Source organism: Drosophila sulfurigaster, chromosome 3 (assembly GCF_023558435.1).
Source record: "Drosophila sulfurigaster albostrigata strain 15112-1811.04 chromosome 3, ASM2355843v2, whole genome shotgun sequence".
Classification (NCBI taxonomy): domain Eukaryota; kingdom Metazoa; phylum Arthropoda; class Insecta; order Diptera; family Drosophilidae; genus Drosophila; species Drosophila sulfurigaster.
The window spans coordinates 45,553,264-45,570,432 of record NC_084883.1 but is presented as its reverse complement, the minus strand read 5'-3'; the positions used below and the strand labels follow the sequence as shown (position 1 = coordinate 45,570,432).

The 17,169-nt window shown below is 40.2% G+C and overlaps 1 long non-coding RNA gene across 1 annotated transcript; it reads right to left on the bottom strand.

Annotated features, from left to right (window-relative positions):
• Window positions 1-1,443: 1,443 nt before the first annotated feature.
• On the bottom strand, window positions 1,444-15,877 carry LOC133840720 (uncharacterized). The gene is made up of 3 exons (XR_009894207.1): window positions 15,620-15,877; window positions 1,659-1,899; window positions 1,444-1,603 (listed from the first exon to the last, which is right to left on the bottom strand). It is a non-coding gene; the product is annotated as an uncharacterized LOC133840720 (long non-coding RNA).
• Window positions 15,878-17,169: the final 1,292 nt, after the last annotated feature.

Genomic DNA, 17,169 nt, shown 5'->3' with positions numbered 1-17,169 from the left:
ACTAAGAGTCTCGCTGCAGCAGCAGCAGCTCTTTGTGGCTGCCTTGCCACATGTTTACTTATTTTGCAACACACTCGCACATAATTACATTTTCATATGCAGAACACAAAGAGTAATTAGTGACTGTTCGCTGAGTCTAGACTCCCAGAGACTTGCAACGTTTTTACACTCGACGAGCACCAGAGGAGAATAGAATAGAATAAAATAGAACAGAACAGAGAGTAATAGAGTAAAGCAGAACATTTGCTTCGGCTCATTTGATTAACGCACAACAAGGCAATTGATTAGGCAGCATCTCAATGTGCCACGCCCCTGTGTGTGTGTCCCATCTATCGCCTGTTCTATAATGCAATTGCATCAGACAATATGCAAATTAGTTAAACCTATGCGATTCACTGCAGCTGTGAGCGTTTGAAATGCTAAATTGTGGGCATAAACTACATTAGCACACATTCCACATCCGTTTTGCCCCACCGTCCACGTCCTTGCCCCCACCCACCCAGTACCTTACGCACAGTATAAGTGGCAAGTTAGTTGCTTGGCAGCACGCTTTAAATTGCTAGCGATTTGTCTGCCCTGAAAGCATTGCCAATTGCTGCTTCACTTTACGCGAGAGAGTGGGCAGGGGGTGGAGCCGGGGGGTGGGTAAACAAATGAGGAAAGTTAACTTTAATTTGTATCCTATGCATAGCTGGCGGAATATTGTATTGTATTTCACTCTGCGAGAGAGAGATGGAAGAGATTGCCTCTATGTAATGCGATTATCGTGCCAAACCCAATTTGGGGCTGAGGTATAGGCGTTCACTATTTGATGATTATTGATTATCCTGCCTCTAAATCGCATTTAGGCAGCACTTTAATCCTTCTAATTACCGCTCATATTCATGCATAATCCAGACATCAGCCAACAATCTGCATGCCAAATATGATTTCTAAAATCCATTCTCCTGAGTCTTAGTTCGCTTTAATTGTTGCTTAATTGAGTTCATATTCAATAATTAATCGAAATTTTGCTCAGCAAGTTGAAAACATCTGCAGTTCATTGTGCCTTTTTGAACAATATATGAATATATTATGTTTACTTTGAGTGCAACATCGAGTTTTGGGTGGATGTGTGATATACATTCAATAACATAGAGTGGCATATATTTGTATGTGAACTGCTTGCTGAATCATGTGACGAGGAGAAAGCAGTTGTGCAGTGAAGCAGGCCAATATAAGCTTTGCAAAACAACTGCTTGCCCTTAATAAGGACAAGCAATAATTTAATTATGCAAATTTAAAAAAATCAATACTATGTGGAAATACAGACCCTTATTTAAGATGGCTGCGAGAAATGGGAGAAACTTTTTAATTACATAGTAAATGAAAATATCCCAAATGAAGTATTAATTAGAATTGATAGTTAAAACTGCTTACTTACTATGTACACCATTTTATGAACTGCTTGCTAACATCACAGTACAAACTGCTTTCTCTAGGTAGCTGCAGATCACAGTGGCGTCCGTGCAATGAACCTACTATGATTATACATAGCTTACAAATAATCCAAATGCAGGCTGCAAATGTCGAGGCACTCAACACGTTCTGAGCAATGAATGTGCTGTAAGGCGCAGCAATTGAATTTGCAGCCAACAACGATGATGTGTGTCACTCACTCTCCATGCGCTTCCCGTCTATAGCTCTCAATCTGTCTGTCTACTTGTCGCTCATGTTGTCTGCCACGTCTAACACGACACGACTGTTGCTAGTGCTGCTGTTGCTGTTGCTGCTTCTGCGGCTGCTGTTTGGATCATGAATATATATGTATATCTGCACACACATGATGAATAGTTTATGGGATTGGAAGTGCACTCGTTGTGCCTCCTTCGCTCTCCGCTTGAAAGTGTCATCTTATGCCTGTAAATGTAAAGCGAACACAGTCAACAATGCGAGTGCGGCTGCTGTGCGTGTGTGTGTGTGTGAGGGAGTGCAACGCGGCGTATGCGTAACGTGGCAACCAGCTGGGGAACTGTGGCAACTGTGGCATTTATGCACAGCACAGCGTGGCATGAGTGTGGCTCTAAATACAATAAATGGTGTTTGCAACAATTTTTGACTTTTGGACGCCTGCAGTCAGCGTTGACGTTGACGTTGGCGTCGCATTGCATTATCGCAAAGTACACACACACGCACACACACCAAGAGAGAGACAGGCACAACATAACACAACATACATAGTTTTGGCGCTCTATGACGTCGTCGACTGCCGCTGCTGTCAAATGTAAAACAAACACAAAACAGACAGCGCAGCCAGCGGCAATAGAAAGTGCGCTGCTCCACCCCCCCAGCTCTTCCTCACTATTCCCCACCACGGAACTTCGCCTTCTTTTAGCTGCCTCCGCCCTCGTTTAGCTACTCGCGCTCTAACAATAAAATCGAAACTTTTGCATTGTGCATGAAAATTGCCATTGCTTTTTGCTGCTGTTGTTGTTGTTGTAGTTTTTGTTGTTGTAGTACTTGTAGTTGTTGCAGCCGTTGTGTGTGTGTGCATTGTTGTTGCCATTATGCAAAAGAAAAACTTTTTCGCAGCGAGCATAAAATTTTATTTGTTGCTACTTTTGGGCTTGCGCTTGATTTGGCAGCTCGAATACTCTCACACACACACACACACACACAGAGACGTATACAAACAGTGGAGCCTTGTTGCAATTGCCACTCCCCCTCCTCCTCCAAGCCACGCCGTCGACCACATTTCTGCCTCTTCTCTGCTCAACTCCAATGCTGATATTTGGCATATTTCGTGCACATCAATATATCGCGTGCTAGTTGGCAGCGTCCACAGCGGCCTCAACTCGTTCCCAATCCTTCCTCCCCTCTCTCCCCTTACCACTCCCCCTCCCTCACGCTCTATACACAGCAATCCCAAGTTGCCAAGAGCCCGCGGGCGCATTGGCTGCGCGTTTTGTGGTGCGGTTACAGTGCAGGGAGAGCAGATTGGGCATGGTTCGACTCGCTCTGTTGTGTGTGTGTGTGTGTGTGTGTGTGTGTGTGTGTGTGTGTGTGTGTGGCGCATATTTCGTATTTCATTCTTGAACTATGTGAGTTTTGGTTTGCGGCATTTAAGCAAATATTTTCGAAATGCAGTCAGCTCAACAGCGGAGCTTAACTCGAGTTGTCGCTGCGTAAGGTATCCTGCTGCTGCTTGCTGGAATACTTTTTGCAATTACTACTACAGCGAGAGTCGATGTGGGCGTGGCAAGCGCGTGACTTTGGTCTGGCCTCAGCTAACAAGTTTTTCTAATGACTTTGTCAACAAAATGATGCTGTGCACAGTAATTGACGACGATGACGACTGAGCAGCTCCTCAAAAATCTATAACTTTGCCTTTGTCTTCTTCCACATAGTTTCAAGTTGCACATGTCAAGGATTTGACAACAATTTGCAGCATCTATTACTGCCAATTTTCAGACTGCTTTTATTTTTGCCAGACTGCAACATTTATTGCCTTTGCTGGCAAATTAAATTTGCATGCCCAATAATTGTATTTGCAATTTGTATTTTTATTTAATTGAAATACAAGATGTCACAGCTGTCACTTAACAGCATCCGGCAAGAGGCTTAACAGTACTACAACAGCTTTTAATATGTCCAACAACAGAGACTGTGAAGCGCTGTTCACAGCTGGGAACAGTTTTGACTAGCAGTGCTGTTAGATAACATTTGACTGTTATGCAATTGCAGGGGTAGCTGGCAACTGTTAACTTGCTATGGCAGCTCATGAATGTTTTAGCAGGGGTTGATTGCAGATGTTAACTTGCCAGACATTTTCATGAATTTATTTGCAGGGGTAGCTGGCAGATGTTAAGTTGCTATACAAGGTTATGACTGTTATTTCGGAAATAGCTGTTAAATGTTAACTTGTCAGACTTGTTCATGAATGTTATTGCAGGGGTAGCTTCAAGATGTTGGCATGCCAAGCATGTTCATAACATGGGAGTGGAATGTATGTTAAGTTTGCTATAAACTAGCTTAACAGCTGCTAATAGAATGACCCACTTAAAAAGGGGCACGCTGTTAGCTTAACAGCCTTTCCGTACACTGTCCACACACACAACACAGCCAGCAGCCTGTGAAGGCATGTGGAATTTATTAACCGATTTTAATTAAATGAGTTCAATTTGCATGAATAATGGCAATTGGACGTTGGCTAAGTGAATTTCGCATAAAGTGCGCCATGGACACGCATGTCCTTGGCAGGGACACGTAGACGCAATGGGCCCGGATTGTGCTGTGCTGCTGCTTCTCCTGCTGCCAGCCCGCAGTCATGTGATTTTCGAACAGCACCCAAAGGTATGCTACAAATTATTATATCGCAGGGCAAGCAAGCAGTGTTCACAGGGCAAGCAGGAGGGCAGCAAGAACAACAACAACAACTAGCAAGTTCCGTTTCGTGTCGTAGGATGTCGCATTGTGGCGACATTAGCATTGAGCAAATTGTCAATTGAATTGTGCCACATAATTGGAATATTAAATGTTTACAAAATGCAATACACAAATACACGAACACACACACACATACATACATACACACAGAGCAACAAAGGCTTTGGCTACAATTTGCACTTAAATACGAACATACTCAACATACACATGGGCATAAATCAAATACGCAAAGCAGTCAGCTAGCTTTGCTCCCCTCTTCTGTCTCACCAAGCACTGGGATATTGTTGAGTGGCCGCTTCAAATGATTTGCATTTGAAACAATGACAGCATTTTGATGGAAACCAATACAGTCAGCCAGCCTGCCAGCATTTTGCATTCTCCACATTCTCTCTGCGACTGTAAGCTATACCTTCCACCTTTTTGGGGGCTCACTGAACTGTGCATTGAGTGTGCGACAGTATGTGCGACAGTGTGTGTGTGTGTGTGTGTTTGGATCATGCAAAATGCAGCCAAATTATTTTCCGATTGTTTGATTTGTTGTTATTTTGATTGTTGTGGGGTTGAACAACGAGAGACCCTTAACATATTTGTTGTTGATAGTTTTTGTTGGCAAGTGCATATGTCAACAATATTTGAATAACATGACCGCAAAAAACTATAATAACAAAACAATGTTTGGGCGTTGCAACAACTACAACGACAGCAACAATTTGGGTCATAAATATTAACACTTGATAATGGTGATATTTTTGTCACATTTAAAACGAAATGAATTTCGAGCTGTAAATGGCAGGCAAAAGCAGCTACATAAAATATACATGAAGCATAATGAACACCAGTCACGCCCACAGTACACTACCCACGTCACTACTCCCCATCTGCAACCTCTCGCTGGCTCTGGCTGTGGCAAAAAACGCCCACAGCTGGACACATGTGCAACTGACAAAAGCACAAAACACACACACACATACACACAACATCGGCCCAAGGAGCAACCGAAAAAGCAAAATTGTTTGCTCACCCAACATAAATAAAAGAAAAATGAAAAAAATATCAAAAAAAAATGTAAAAAAAAATAAAAGAAACGAAACGAAAAAAAATGAAAATATTATTTGTTGTTGTTACGCTTTGGTTTAGTTTTAAGTTTTTAGTTTTTGGCCAGCAGCGTTTTTAAGTGCGGATATTTTATGAATTTTATACGCTGCTTGACCTGCCATCAGCCAGCATCATGAGCTTGCCACCCCCCGCACAAAATACCCAACTACCTCCCTCTCTCTCTCTCTCTCTCTCTCTCTATCACCCTCTGTTTCTTGCTCTCGTCTCTCTCGTCTTTTTATCGCCAGGCATTGCCCCAAAATGCTCCACTTAGTCTTATTGTGTTTGCTTTGGGCTTCCGCTTTTTTGGGGCGCTGCTGCTGCTGCCACATCTTGTCGCAACTCTTGTTGCTGCTTCGGTTATTTTCTGGTCATTGTGCGGCTTGTTTACGCAGTGGGCGTGCCACGCCCACCCACCTATCCCAGCCTCGACTGGCTGCCTCGTTGACTGCCTGCAAGGCACATCTCTGGCCCAAGTTAGTGACACTCAATTTAAATTTATGCCGGTTTATAATCATTGCCTGCCTGTCATAAAGCCGTGAAACACTCTCTCGCTCTTTCACTCACACTCTCTTCCCCTCTCTCTCTCTCTTGCTTTGGGTTTTTTGTGGTCTCTGCTGTTTTCTGGCTTTATACCATATAAATTGTGTAAACTGTTTAGCAGTTTACTGTTTGAAAGCCCGCCTGCTCAATTAAATGATAATAAGGCATTATATCAGCGGCTTTTCTTCCAGCACCTGATCGCTTGTGTTTCTTGTATGACTTGAATATAATTTACAGCTAGCTCTACTTAAATGTTGATTTACATTTTACCTTCAATCAGCAGCTTGCACTGGCGCTGATTAGTTCAACTTTCATTGCAAGTATTAAGAGCTTAAAAAAAAAAAAACAAAAACTTTAACGTTGATTCTTTCATTTTTATTCTCATTCTCATTCTCATTCGCATTTTCATTTTCAGCTTTAGCAAAGCTCGCCTTCATCAGTTGCCTTGCAACTTATTTCAAGTAAATAATCGCATTTTGTAATTTCTCATTCTTTTTGCCATTTTGTTTTTTTTTTTTTTTTTTTTTGCGCGTTGTATTTATAAAACGGAATTTATAATTTTTTAAGACTCTTCGTATTTGCAAATGACTTGAAAAGCATTTTAATAAGCGTTGGCAGACTTTTGGCGTAATTTTAATAATTGTATTATACAAATTGTTTGAATAACTTTTTCTTTTCGTTGCTAGTTTTGTTGTGTGACAACAAATACTATTTATTGCTGTGCATTAAGTTGATGAATATATATTTTTTGTAGTTTCGTATACTTGATATTCCTAGACTAATGCTTGTTGCCATCGCTGAGCATAGAAGTGTTGTTTGGAGTTGTGATCTTAATAAACGCATGTGTGGAAAGCATCACAAAGCATTCTTGAAATTCCAGCTGGGGAATGGCGTTTAATTATTAACTATTAATGAAGTTTCATTACTCAAACTCGACAAGTGAGTTTAAGCTTTAAATCAATGCCACTTCAAACACGTACATACATATGTATGTATACGTATACAGTACTTAAACTTGTGCCCTTTCAACTGAGAAAATGATGGAGAGGAGTAGGACGAGAGCAACACCCAATGGTCGCCACGCACCACTCGGCATCCACTTTAAATTGCGGCCATTTGGCCACTCAACGTTTAATGAGCAACAAATGTAATTTATTTATGGCGTGCACTGTTGAGGCCTTTGCCGTTGCCTTTGCCGTTGCCATTGCCTCAGTGCCCGTGCCCACAAAATGCTTCAAGTTTTCAGCACAATTACCATAAGCACACACACACAGACACATACACTGTCGAACACATATACACATGGATAACCAAGTAAAAGGGAAATGGAGATAGATGAGAGGGAGTGAGCGTGTCAGAAAGAGAGCGAGAGAGAGCTGTGTAAATCGTTGGCCACTTTTAGCTGCCGTTTTCTCAATTGCCTTGACTACTCTCTAGCTCGCCCTCTCTCTTTCTCTCTCTAGCTGTTACTGTGGGCAAAAGTGTTGATATTTATGGATCATTTGCATATGTGTGCCAATGCTGAGGGCCAAAGCTTTCTTTCGTGCGCCACCACACACACAACACACAATGGGAGCACACACAAAAAAGAGTGCCAACTGGCGAGACAGTAAAGCATTTGCTGCCACTTCCGCACACAGCAGAGGGCCAAAAGATAGAGGCCAACATGGCACATATGAAAAAGAGAGAGTGGGAGAGAGGGAGGAGGATCTATGGAGCTGCTTTTGAAAGTTGTCCAGTTGCGGTAAACATAAATTCTCGTTGACACGTTAATATTGTTCCCCTTTGGTTTTGTTGTGTGTGAGATGATGCTGCTGCTGCTTCTTGCCACTTGCAGCACACTCCGCGCGGCACATTCCAGCTGCCACTGTTGGTTGCCTGGTTGCAGCCACTGTTCTTTGTGTGTGTGTGTCTTGTTGTTGTTGTGCAGCCGTCTCTGCCACATTCACTACTGCTGCTGCTGCTATTTTGCTGAAAATGTCCAACAAAAGCTTAAAAACATTTAAAAGGGATTTATAGACATTTGGGGAATATGCTAGCCAACCAAGCAGCCAGTCAGAGAGACAGACAGACGGACGGACAGACGGAGAGACGGACGAAGCATTGTGGCAAAAATATACGCAGCAGCACGTATACGAGAGAGAGCGCCAGCCACAAAAGTCATTAAGCCAGACTGAGAAGTGGCCGAAACCGAAAACAATAACAATTCTCGAGCTCAAATCTAATTCATGATTTCATTACCAAGACTCCGCCCTCCGCCCTCTGGCCCACCTTCCTTCTTCCACTCTCAGCACTCTCTCGCACTTTTGTGGAGTAGCCCGAAAATCATTTCCTGTTTAGCACTCAATGTTGCTTGCCCCTTCCCCGCTTTACCAACTGGCCGCCTTTCATTTATTCTTATTCCCCTTACCCCCGCCCAGCAAAGGCTCCTAGAGTTCGGAGGCTCATTGTAGACTTTCGGTAATTGTCTTTGGGCCTTTTTTACGGGCCAGTGATAACAACAACTGAAAGTGTCGACTATCGATGAAATGAAAAGCCATTAAAGGAAATTACGCAACTTGACATTGAGTTTCATTTCGTTCCATTTCGTTTCGTTTCGTTTCGCATTAAATGGCACATTAGAAGAGCTTCGTTGCAAAGTCCTTTCAATGTCCTGCTAATCACATTGTCAGCCTGACGTTGCTCATACGCCACCGTGATAGAGACACACACAATCAAAACACATCACACACAATTCAATTGACAATCGTTTTTGATTTGTTCACAATGATAGAAATGAATCAGATTTCAGTTTTCTACAATACACAAGACTGCAGTCAGGCAGCATTTGTGAAATGATCTTGGCTCTCTGCCCCAAGCTTAAAAAAAATAATCTTCAATCAACGGAAATAAATCTTATATAAAATATATTTAATATATTTGAAATACTAACTTGAATTATATTTATTTTTCACAAATACTTTCATTGGTATCTGAAATTTCGATCATATTTGAATAGCAGTTGTTTCGTCACTTGTTATGGAGTTTCAATTAATGTATATTACAGACATAGAATGAATAATAAAACAAGCGAAAATCACGTTCATTAAGAATAATAAATAGGTTTCCAGTTAATTCGAATTGTTACAGGAAAACTCTTCAATAGTTTTTTAACTAATATTACGTATACGCTCATTCATTTCGAACTCTCCTACACTCTTTTGTCTTATCTTTATTAATGAACTTTTTCATTGTCATTTTGGTATTCGTCTATGAATATTCGTAAGAAATAATACAAAAATCGAAAATCTTAAGAAACCTACGGCAACTTACGTTCAATTCTTTTAATATGTTACTCAAATTCTTAAGCAGACTAATATTAAGTATACGTCGAATAAACATCAAATTTTACTATTTCGCTTTCATTTTCTTTAGCAAATTTATTTATTATCATCTTAATATTCGCATAAATATATTCCTCAGACATTGGCACCTCATTTTAACTTCACCTACTATAAAGTTGATAACGATTTTTCGTAGTTAACTGCAAATAAATTGTTCAGCTGTTTTTTGGTCACGCTTCAACGTTCAACAAGCAAAATCTAATCGATTCCCTCCAACACAAAACTCCGTTTTGACTTTGACAATTTATTGCTATTATCTAGTGCTTTACATTTCTTTTTTTTTGTTGTGCACACTTTTAGTCGAGTTAATATTTCGAAATGTTATATATTAAAGTTCTGAGAAAAAGGGTCTGGCTTAGAGGACAATAGGTGCTGGCTGTGCACGTATTAAGGGCAAAAGCATAAGGCAAATATAATTCCCTGGTAACCCTGACAGTTCTGTGCGTGGGCAAAGGGAAGCAGCATGAAATAAAAAAATGAAAAAAATTTAGACGAAAGAAGAAAGAAAAGCGTATAATGCCGTTAATGTTAAACGTTGCTCATAAATACAATTGCCTGGGCATAGAAAATGCTGCTGGATCTCGTTTATGCTGCTGCTGCTGCTGCTTTGCGATGCTTTGCGATGCTTTGATATGCCAGCAAGTCAAGCATATTTTTATTTATATTTATATTTATGTGTGTATGCTCAGAGTCTTCTACGAGTGCCCATACTCATACTATACATATGTGTATGTTATATGTTGTGTGTTTAGAAGGAAAACCCAAATTGCTGTCACATATCCATTTCATGCATTTGACTGCCCAAATTGTCAAGTTGACATGGCAGTCGGAGCTGAAATTAGAAATGCGCCAGCATTTAAACTTGCTCCAATATGCAAATGAATATGCTCAAAGAAATATTTCTGTATAAATGTGATGTACGTACATATATATAGTATACTATATATGTATTGGATGTGAAGGGGACACTGAATATACATATATAAAATTTTTGCATGAATTTTATATTGTGTGTTCGAGCATGGAAGTGCGTCTCTCTCTCTGTGTGTGTGTGTGTGTGTGTTTTGAGGCCACAAAATGCTGTGATGACTGCATAAAATATTAAAAAATCTAATTTCCAAGTTTTCTTGCTTTCGCAGTAGCAGCATCTGCCACGCCTCTCCTGCAACGCCCCCTCCGTTTGCTGCGTAATTTGTATAAGCTTTTTAAAAGCGCCAAATGCAAAAATCGCTGGCTGAATGTCGTCTCTCAGTCCGTCTCTCCGTCCGTCCGTCTGTCCGCTTGCCTGTCTCTCTGTCCATCTGTCTCACTGTCAGTTAGTTTAAATCTCTTGCAGCGCTGACAGTCGCTCTCGCAAAATGAAATAAAAATAAAAATATGCATGTTAAATAAAATGTCAACGAGAATGCCATTTAAGGGTGCCGCCCGAGGAGAAGGAGGAGGAGGAGGAGAACACAAAGGGGCAAGCGAGGGAGGTAGAAGCGGGGGGGACTGCGCTCGCGTGTTGTAAACTGAGCTGGATTTATGTCAAGAAAGCCAAAACAGCAACAAAAGGCATTCAAAATGCTTATAGCTCGACGACGTTCGTTCTCTCGCTCTTAAACAGGAAACGCAAAGCGAAACATAAAAAAAAAATGCAAAAGAAAAGAAATGAAAACGAGAAAAAAAGCGTAAAGCATGAAAAGATATGAAAATACCTTTGGACCAAACTGTTAATCAGTCGGCGTCAACAGTAAAGAAGGTCAACGACTTGATGTCCAGCCAAACGCATTGAAATGCGGCTCGATTGGGATTCCGACTCAACTTGCAACTTTAAGCCGAAAGTTTTGCGCTAAACAGCTTTAAACTAAGTTGCAAGCTGCACAGCTGCAATTAGGTAAAGCACACTTGAAGTCTTAAGCTCAATGCTTTTAACTGATGCTCTTGAATGATGTTAATGTTATTAACTCATTTACAGTTGAATTCGCGTTGGGCGAAGGTGCAGCTTTAAGCAATCCATTGATTACTCCAGTTGCAGCAGCAGCTGCCTTGTCTTAACTCCAACAGCAAGCAAGATATTTTCTCCCTTTCTCTCTCTCTCTTTCAGTCTTTATTTGGCGCTGTCTGTCTCATTCAGCCATCATCCATCTTTTGTGTGCCAAATGGTACTCGGCAAAAGTTGCTGCAACCACTTCCGGCAATGCGATGGACTGACTCTCTTATGGCCAACCCTTCACCAACTCAATTGCATCTTTTGTTTGTAGTTGTTCTTGTTGCTCTCCGTCTGCGTGTGCAACCACATTTGTGTGTGTATATGTGTGTGCTGCTTTAATTGAATTGCTGTAAAAACGCGGCACAAATTATTGACTTGAAGTGGCAGCTAGCCAGCACATATTTTTGTGAACTTTTGCTTTATCTCCTCTGCACTTCTTTCTCTCTCTTTCTCTCTGTGGCTTGTCTCGTCTCTCATCGTTTTTTTTGTGTTGTTGGCAGCCACAAAATTTTACCATAATTTGAGTGGCCTGTGTTGCTTCAAGGAGTTTGTCGAGCCAAAAAGCTCCCTAAAGTTTTCCATCAAAACGTTTAGAATGTTTTTTCCTGTTGCCTGTCGGCGTACACACATTTCTTTTTATCCCACATGCTGTCCCCTGTGTGTGTGTGCCGCCCACTTTCCCTCTCTCTCGCTCCGTCTCCGGCTCACGCTCTCTTTCTCTCCGCTGGCTGCACGCATTTCGCTATTGTTCAAGTTTGATATTGCTACCGTTCCCCCTTCGGCAACCTCTCGCTTGCCCTAACCTACTTTTGGCATTCTCAATGTTGGCTTCTTTTCAGTGCTTCATTCTGTTGTTGTTGCTGCTGCCGTTGTTGTTGTTGCTCTTATTCTCCATTCTTTTTTCTGACATAAATTTGAAACTTTTCAGTTTTATTGTTGCGGACTCGTTGGCAGTAATGGATTTCAAATAGAGTTACTCATGGGTAAAATGTTTCATACTTTGGGGTATTAGCAAATCTGCAAAGATGACGACGACGTCGACGACAAGACGAGAGATGTATTAATATGTGTGACTTTAGCATATGCTCAGTGAGCACACGACTGTACTTGTTCTTGTTCTACATGTTTCATTCCATTTCATTCCACTCGTATTAATATGTGTGACTTACACTTCTGCTCAGTGCACATGACTGTACGCGTTTCATTCCATTGTTTTCCACTCGGTTCACACAACTGTCCACATATTTTATTCTATTTGAATTCTTCGCATTCTAGACTAGCTTTTCAACTGAAGTGCTAGGAGAAAGTTCTAGCTTTTAACTATTCTATGAGGTGAGTTATTAAAAGTATTTTAATAACAACAATTTTATATAGGATAAATAAATAAACATTGCTAATTAAATGACCTTTTATTAAAACTTGTATACAGAATAATACATTGAAATTGACTTTTCAACTTCTAGTTCTATTTCTACCTTTTTCTAACTCCTCATGCATTGAGTGATCGGATAAAAATTATAGAAGTTACGTCTTAGATGTTATGCCTGACAATATGGAATATTTTGATGTCTATGATATATTTCGAATGTAGTTCTTCATCGATATACCAAATATATCCTTCGGTGTATTTTAATATTTTTGCGGTATACTATTTAGTATATTTTAAAAATAATACAGCGCTGTTTTTACTTTTTACTTTTTGTGTTGATTTTACAAATTTGGGTTTCGTCTTTTAAAAACTACAGAAAACATCTACATTCCAAAGATTTAAATGAAAGAACAAAATTGTTCTTTAATAATCTTAAGAATGTGCTAGAACTGTGTGTGTGTTTTTTTTCAAAATCATAAAAAAAACTTATACCTTCAGAATTTTGAAAAAAAGCTAAGATCTTGTTGTTTATTAAAATTGTATTCTATTTATTTACTTTGCTTAATAGATTTAGAAATAAAACCAAATCTTCCATTTCATTCTTCGTTTCATTGTCTGTTTCATTCTATATGTGCCTGCTTCTTCATTACCATCTCTGTTTCATTCCATGTGTGCTTGCTTCGTATACATGTCAAGTGAACTCGACTGTACTTCTATTTCGATTTAGTCTTCTGCATGTTTCATTCAATTTTGTTTTGTTGTTACGCTTTGTTTTGCATTTGTTGCTGTTGTTGTTGCTGCTGTTGTTGTTGCTGCTGTTGTTGTTGCTGCTGTTGCTCCTGCCATTGCCATTGCCGTTGCATACTTTTGTGCGCACTAAAAGCCTCGAGTTATTTGTTGCTGCCTTTTGGTCTGCTAATGCACATTTTATTGAAATAAATTCCGTGCTCACTTCAAGGCATCTGCCCGGTTACTGCTTTTGCGCTCCGACCACGAGCTCTTGCTGCTGCTTTGGATGCTGCTTTGGTTGCTTTTGCTTTAGCTGCTGCTGCTGCTGTTTCTGCTTGCTGCTTGCTACTCTTGGTCTGCGGCACTTGGCTCGTGTTTTGTGGCTGCTTTTAGCTGATTTTATGGCCTTAAGAGGCGTCCGCTGCGGTTGCTAGCGTTGATTTGCTGCGGTCTATATACAGCCCAGGGGCCAGTTTATGGCTTCAACTTGGCTCGAGCAGCTTAAAGACGCTACAGCAAACAGCAGCAGCAGGAGCAGCAGGAGCAACGCATTGGCCGCCCAATTGCAGGCGGCACTTAAAAATGCAAATGATATTTACGTTTTTAGCTACAGCTTCAGCTTCGGCTTTAGCTACAGCCTGAGCTTCTCGCTTGAGCCAGAGCTTCTGCTTAAGTGCTAAGTTAAACGACGCCCCAAAGTATGCAATGCTCGCCGCTTGGCCTGCATTTTTAATTACGCTCCGCAAATCGGTGCAGAATCTGCAGATAAATGCTGCCAGCGGGCGACAGTCGGCTTCCGCTTTCAACTGCTTCGCTTACAACAAATCCCAAAAAGCAAATCTTGAAATTTTGATAATGTTCTGGACTGCTGCTGCTGTTAGCGAAATTGCGCTATAAGCTTCATCGAATTGTAAAATGTATAATTGTATTTAAATATTGGTAAACTTCATTAAGATTGGATTTAAAATATAGACAAGTCGCGATTATATATACGTTCTTTTAATATTTCTTGATTTGTTAAGCAATTGAAACAGCACAACAAAATATGACCATAACAATTAAGTAATTACATCCGAGTGATGCACATATTCTAATATCAATACTCTCTGTTTATTTATTAAACTAGTTTTCTTGGACCGAAGTAAAATCATAATGTTATTTTATAGAAAAGCAATTTGGATTTCCAAAATACATAGCCAGTATTCTATTGGCAATGACAAAAGTGATTTGCATACGACATTTTTAGAATAAGTATTTCTGTTTTCACGCAAAATAAAGTATATTATGTTCAGAAAATGTAATTATATATTTAAATAATAAAATAAATGGGGACAGTAAAATTTTGTTCAAGAACGAGATAAATTTTGTGTGATTCAAATACTTTATAAAAAGTAGTTTAAGAACAAAATGAACTTTAAGTGATTCAGAATTGCTTTATAATTTTGTTATTTGATCCGTGATAAGTTTGTAAAGAACAAAATTTAAATTTTGTCGAAATTGAAGCATTACCATTAACTATAGTAAAATGAGAGTAAAGAATATATTTCGCATGTTTCAATAAAAACATTTTCATATTAGCACAAAGGGAAAAGATTGAAACAAATTATAAATCTTTTATATTTTTTCTTTATATATTAGATTGTGAAATGCTAAATAATGTTAATGTTAATATTAAAGTGATTAACTTTCTAGCAGTTCATAATAGATCTTCCAAATATGTTCTTTCAATATAAAATCGTTCAATGATTGATTAATAACTTTATTTGCGTCTGCCTTTTATATTGACGAAATTGCTTGATAAAATTCCAAAAGTGATATGCGCGACTTTGGTTTATCTGCCACCAAAATTGGTTGGCAAAATCATAATTTAGAACACAATCGCTGACGATATCCAAAGAGAGCCAAATGTGGACCATATTTCCGGCAGACAGGTGAGAACGCGACGTTAGCGCTTTTTAATGGCTTTGTCTTTTGGCTGCCAGAGCTGCCAGCTTCCTCTGCCAGGTAAATGCGCCTACCAGCAAGCTAGCCAGGTGTGTGTGTGTGTGCATAAAGTGGGCGTGGTTGCATTTCAGTGTCATGCTGGCGTTTAATTTTACTCACTGCGACAATGTTTTATGTCTTGGGCAAACACTTGCTGCGCTTCCGTCCCCCTCTCTTCTCTCCGTTCTCCTCTCGCTCACTTTCTCGGCAGCACTCGCTCAAGTGAATTTTATGCGCCGCACGACATTTTTGCAGCTGGTGCTTTTGCATTTTTGTGTTGCCAACTTTGGCGAAAGTGAAAGCAAACGAAAAAGGTTAACGAAAAAAACAAGTAAAAATACACAAAAAAAAGAAAACAGAAAATCAACAAGAATAACGACAACAAAAGCAACACACAGGTGCAAATTTTATGTGCACATTTCACACCTGCAACGACACACACGCACACATATACAAACACACACATACGTGGAGTGTAGCATGTAAAAATTTGCTACTTTAAATGTTGGCCAAGAGGGAAAAGGATGTGAGGCGAGAGGCAAGGGAAAGAGTGAACAGAGTGGTTGATGGTGGCTGGTGGCTGGCGCCAAAGTGCTGCAAAATCACAACACAAAAGAATTCAATCAGCAGTGCTTAGCTGGTAGCCAGGCACACACACACAGAGCACACACACACACATTGAGAGTATAGCTGGTGTTATACATGGCAGCCATTGCAGCTGCGGTTAACAGGCCAAGCGTAATATAAACTTGAGCTCAAAAGCGAGCAGCGCACAAGGCAAAAGAGTGCAAGTGGGGCGAGGGACAAGAGGCAGGAGACGTTGCCAAGCGAAGACGAAAAGTGTGCGCGCTTTGTGAGAGTGTGTGTGTGTGTGTGTGAGTGTGAGAGTGTTTGGTCCATGCGTGGCATTTATTTTTGCATTTTAAGCTTAACAGTGAACGCCTCTGTTGATGGCGACGACGACGACGACGAGCTCAAAACCGGAAATGCACACACAAACACACACAAACAGGTGCAAGCACACATCAATAAACACAGACACATTCGCTTACACACACACACACACCTTAAGCTGCTCGAAAGGGCAGCTTTTAAACTTGCAAACAAGGTGGCAATGTGGAAAAGCCGCCAACGCCAACGGCAACGGGGCGCAACGTTGCCTGCTGCTTGCTGCTTGCTGCCTTCTGGCAATGCCAAACAGTTTCGATTTGTGTTTGCTCAATGCTCATTGGTTTTTCCACTTTACCATTTTCAATTTTCCATTTTCTCATTTTGATTGCAATTCAACAAAATGGGTAGAAATAAGAAAGCCACTTATAAAGCAGTCTGAAGTGACTTTTCAACAATTACGCAAAGCCCAGGCTCAGATCTTACTTCCTCCCCCCTTTTTTTTTGCTACTGCTCTCGAAATAGGGAAAGAGAGAGACAAACAAGGAAGAAGCTACAGTCGAGTGTGCTCGACTGTGAAATACCCGTTAACCATTTTGAATTAAAGTAATACAGTACGGTATTATTCTTTAAATATACAAAATAATATATGAAGTACTACATTCTAACTATTCCACCAAAATATACCAGAATTGTTATATCGATTAAGTACCACATTTGGAATATACCACATTGTAGAAAATATACTAGATTGTCAGTCAAAGCAACTAAGATCCGATTGC